At 32.7% G+C, this 5,635-nt stretch overlaps 1 long non-coding RNA gene across 1 annotated transcript; it reads left to right on the top strand.

Moving 5' to 3' along the window:
* The first annotated feature begins 2,059 nt into the window (after positions 1–2,059).
* Positions 2,060–3,382, top strand: LOC149031413 (uncharacterized). Its single transcript, XR_016177786.1, has 2 exons — positions 2,060–2,408; positions 2,692–3,382. It is a non-coding gene; the product is annotated as an uncharacterized LOC149031413 (long non-coding RNA).
* The last annotated feature ends 2,253 nt before the right edge of the window (positions 3,383–5,635 follow it).

Here is a 5,635-nt window from a genome sequence, read left to right as displayed (position 1 = left end):
AAGAAAAAAAAATTAGTATACGTAACTAATGTAAAATAAAATGGAACTTTTCAATCCAGAGAATAATAAAAAGGCAATTACGTTAGTAAAAACGATCTTGAATGAGCCCTTTATCAGTCTTCTTTTCTTCAAAGATCTTAGGTAAAAAAAAAGAAGATATTACCGTATTATACGACGATAAAATTCGAAAGACTAATAGACCTCTCAATTTAGAGAATCGAATCGACGATTTATCACTAGATGAGGAGCCGTCATACCGAGCGAAATCATCGAGTTTTACAACATCGGAAAAAGAACGGGCACACAATCGTTTTCATCGATCCATCCTCCTTCATTCTTTTGTCTATTTTTTTCTTCTACTTCTTCTTCTTCTTCTTTTCGTCGATATCAAACAACGGAAGAACGTGTAAGATCCTCTTTGGTTAAAACTTAAAAAGAAAAGGGCATAGGTTGAAAGGAGTAAACCATAAAAGAAAAGTACATGAAACTCATACGTGATTGAAGTGAGACTTCGCTTGTAATTTTATTGAATTATTCGATTAGTAATATTTTTTTTGCATATTTTTAATCGGCAGTACTTAAGTTGTACCATAGAAATACTATGGAGACCATAAGCATTAATTGTTATTGGATCTCACCACGAAAAGGTGATAATGTTTTATGGTTTCAATGGGATGATGGATTTTTAATAATTTTCCTGACATTATAAAAAAAATAATTGGTCAAAAGACTTCTTTATTATTGTGGTAGTGAAACCCCACTACTATTTTGCTATATATAATTATTTTAAATATTGTTAATAACAATCGTACATTTTGTTTGTGTATATTTCATTAAAAAAGAAAAGAAGCAAGTTCGTTCGCACGTGAAACCCTCCGTCAACGATTCCTTCTATTTTTATCTAAAATTCGAACAATCTCCAATGAAATTTATTCCGTTGGATTTCCATAAAAGCTTAACCGCGATTTATTATGAACGTATTATCAGCATCAGTGCCCTTGGCTTCCCTTTTTATTATAACACCCTTTTCAATGATGTCACTCCCTCTTCTTTTTTTTCCTTCATCTCGAAGCACCCCACGACAAGCACTTATCATAAGACGTATTATATCAAAGTTTTTGAAGGACCGATTGCTTTGTATTCAACAATTGGAAGAATGAGCAATAGAAATGTATTATCTTTATCCATTTCCTTTATTTTTTCAAATTATGCGGATGCGTTTTAAATTCAAAAAGGGGAAACAACTACATTTTTATGCGACTATAATTCATAATTCATACTATCCAATATCTTTTTTTTATTCACTTACTCGAACGTTTAATTTAATAGTAAAATAATTGAACTTACAGAAAACAAAATAAATATAATCAATTACGTTTGATAATAAGTTTAAATAACTGATATATTTTTTTTTAAATAATAAAAATTGAAAGATATTACCTAAAGATACTAAGAAAAATCTAACTATTGATCCAAAAAAAAAACGGCGTGACCTATGAACCCAATAATCTTTTAGATATTCCGCGTACGCGACGGGCTTGCATCCGCCAAAGAGTTGCAAGTCGCAAGCTAATGTTTGCAATTTACCCAGGCGTGGTGGATCTCACCGGGAAGAGCAAACCGAGTGGCCGATGCAGAAGGGTTTCTAAAACACCCCTCTCTTTCTCTATCTCTTTCTCACGAGTTGTTGGTTAGGATGTTGGGAAGAGAAGTAAGTGAGCAAGAATGAGATAGATAAAAACAGAGATAGAGAAAGAGAAAGAGAAAGAGAAAGAAGAGAGAGACACACAACTGAAGAAAGACAGAGAAAGACAGGGAAGGAGAGAAAGATAAGTATCCTCTCCTTTTGCTCACTCCAATCTAGGGGTAGCAGGAGATACGGCAGCCAACCGAGGGTGGTGGCGGCACCAACCAGCGCCGCATCAAGTATCACTCTATTTACCCGTCAAATATTTGTGCTTTTACCGTGGAGCCCCGTATTCGAGGCCCCTCTTCTACTACCACTCTACTCTTAGGCTATCCACTCTATCCTTTAGTACCACTTTGTATACGCCAAGCAGTAGCAATGCCAGCAACGGTACCACCACCACCACCAACAGTAACATCAGTAACAGCAGTAGCAGAAGCAGAAGCAACGATAGCAGCAATAGCAGTAGCAAGAGTGAAGACAGCGGCAGCAGCAGAAGCAGCAGCACCGGTGCCACTGTAGACTGAATTTCCCTAACGAAAACTTGCGAAAATTTGCAATTCCTAACGAGGAAAACCCGAGGCCGTATTACGTTCTTTTCTTTTCCCTTTTTTTTGTTCCCTTAATGTTAGAGACTGAAGTAGGCTTGTTGATCTTTTCATGATAAATAAAATAGTATTTGATTGATAATTAGAAAATGTGGAAGATTTAAAGATATTTGGTAAGTTAGAGAATAATAATATGAAAATAATGCAATATCTGATTAAAGAAAAAATTTCCTAAAATTAAGAATATCATTAGAATGTACTTAAACGCATTCTATGTAATTTAATGTGTAACGTACAAAGGTTGACATTTAAAGAATATTTATCTTATCAATAGAATACTTTTATGATTGATAATTAGAAAATGTGAAAGATTTTATTGAAGACACGAATGAAGAGAAATAGAAATATAGAAAAAAATAAAATAAAATAAAATAAAATGGTTTTGGTGGATGGCAGGTTTTCAATCCAAGATATTAGAAGAAGAAGAAAAAGAAAAAGAAGAAGAAGAAGAAGGAACGAAGCGAGTATGTGCCAAAAATAAAGATTCTTACGAGGTATGAAGAAGAGAGAAAGATAGTAAAAAGGAAAAGGAAGGAAAGTAGTAAAAAGAGAGGATGACGATTGCAAGGTCCACGATAAACCCGTAGGCCGGTCACGGATGTGACGCACGAACAGCTAGCATATAGCTATCCTTCTTTCCTTCCTGTTCTCTTTTTTTGGCCCCCTTTAGCTGGTCACCACCCTGGGGGAATCCTAATATCCACGTTTGACGTCATGCCAAATACTTACCCCTTACTCGTCTGGAATAAGGCACGAACGTGAGACGGCCGCAATAGAAGACGACTGTACTAGGACGACGTGGAAAGTAAAGACGAAGGAAAAGGCAGAAAAGACTTTTCTTAATGCAATGCCAAGGTAAATCCTTCTCGAATGCAAGTCTCTCTGCAAGACTACTACGCGTACTTGTCTTCTCAACTGAAAAAATATCCTAAGGAATAATTAATATTTGAGAAAAAGAGAAAGATTTTACTAAATGATATCGTGGAATTTTTTGCAAGGTTAGAATAAAATTGAATTTTTACAATTCTTTAAAAGTTTACATTCTTTTTTATTTGTTTATTTAAATAAATTATTAAATTATCTTTAATTATATTGTTACTTATTATCTATAACACCTCTATTTTGTATGAAGAACAAATTTAAGTATTATATTGAAATAATACGAAATTTATTTTTGATTTTTTGCATGATATCGAAATTGGATTTCATTAGATTGTTAATATATAAATAATATTAATCTTATCAGTGCAATTTTTAAAGTTTTAAACTAGGATTCAATGACAATATTTACAAATTCATTTAAAAGTAACAACATTTATTGAGAAAATTATTAAAAGGAAATATAATATAAGATAAACCAACTGACTACGATACGTGAATAATTCTGAACGAGCGATACGACGATCTATATTTACGTGAAGCTATGTGCAATAGTTGATACAATGATATTTGTACAGCGGTTAACACAGTGGCGGTTTATCGATTAATACGGAAGAAGAATGAATGGAATAGTTGGAGTAGATTGGAATAGAATTTAGAACCAATCCATTCACACCTTGTTTTTAGAACGGAATATTCATCAGAGTAACAATATTAATTCTATTGTAAAAAAAAAATAACATTTATCAATATACAGTAATATTTTATTAACGTTAATTGGTATACTACGATTTGCATAGAAAAGTAATAATAAACAAACGTTAATTAAATTTGAAATTTTAGAAAAGCGTATTATATACTTCATCAATGTTATAAATTGATTACACTAATCAATTTAATACTACGGATTAGCTAATATGAATCGATATTCTATGTTTAGTTAATGGTTATCACTGTATGTCAAATACTGGAGAATTAGTTGAAATTGGTGATAATTAATTGGTTCTATTTCAGCTTTTAATATAATCATATGCTATCTGGAAAATTTTATAAAGTTTTTATAAATTTTATAAATGAACTGTCGGATATAACAGTATATTAAAATTTCATATTTAAAGGGACAAGACTGATTTGAAGATATGTGCCACCTTTAAACCAATTTGATTTTCAGCATTTAATAACACGGTAGATAAAAAATTAGCAATTTAAAAACAAAAAATGCTAAAATCGACAACACTTGCAATCTCGTTAGAACCCCCTTTTTCATATCACCTCAACGTTAAAAATATCAAATAATTTTATTTTATCTACATTTAATCATATAAAAATATAAATATTGAGTTAATTATTCAAAAAATAATTTCCCCTTATATATTTTAACAATTCAATGTCAATAATTGTTAACCAATTACATATTTTTTTGTCTAAGTATAGAAGATATTTGTTTTAAGTATAGAAAAATGTGATATAGGTTCGATATTATCTGTCAGTATCATAACCAACGTTTATTACAAAAATAGAGTAGCTTTAAGTTTGATAACCACAAGCAGGGTTATTTTCGATCAACTTTATCCGATTCGGTAGGATTTGATAACGTCAAAAAGTTAATTTTTAACGTTCAAATATACATATGTATGTATAACGTGAAACAGATAGAACGAAGAGTGCTAGTAACATGGGGAAAATATTCACTTTCCGAATTCGGTTCGATCCGATGATCCCGGTGGAAATCAGTAGAATTATCGAGAGCGTATCGACTATCGAAAGGGCTAGAAAGGGTATAGTGGTACTAACGTGTACGTATGCATGTATATAATACTAACGTAGGTGTGTAGGGAAGATATCGAACGCGGACCGTCCGATTTGAATACATAACTGGCTGGATATAAACGAGCCTATGAATAAAATTTAAATTCCAATCAGCGGATGAACAATGCAACGAATATAGCTGAGTTTCGAGATCGGTAGCAATCGGTTGAGGAAGATAGAATAAAGCAAACGTAAAGTCTAGACGCGACAAAACTCAACTCCTAATCGAATGAATAGATTTCAAGTATTAACTCTACTTAACTCTTCAATAATAATCCTTCCATTAAAACAAACAAAATTAAATAAAACAATATCACATATTGAAAGTTAAACAAACAAAAATCGTAGAAAAAAATAATCATTTCGAATCACGCTAAAATTACGTATACGCATTTTAATTCGTAAAGAAAAAAAAGGGACTGAGGATACATCAAGCATTGTTTTGCAGAATTGGGGATGACAGAAACAAGCGAGTTCTCCTTCCCCCTGCTTTTAAAAGGGCTCGATTGGGTGGGGGAAGGGAGGGAAGGGTTACCTCTGGAGATAGGACCGAACGACACGCACCCGCTCGGCAATCGCAGCAAATTACAATTATGCCTGTTTGACATGCGGACGGTTTGATTTATTAATCATCGACCAGCAGCACCCGGTA

This window comes from Polistes dominula, unplaced genomic scaffold (genome assembly GCF_049000335.1).
Source record: "Polistes dominula isolate Pdom_NZ unplaced genomic scaffold, Pdom_raw_medaka contig_21, whole genome shotgun sequence".
NCBI classification, from domain to species: Eukaryota; Metazoa; Arthropoda; class Insecta; order Hymenoptera; family Vespidae; genus Polistes; species Polistes dominula.
The sequence above is the reverse complement of the archived record's forward strand: the minus strand, read 5'-3'. Positions and strand labels throughout refer to the sequence as shown.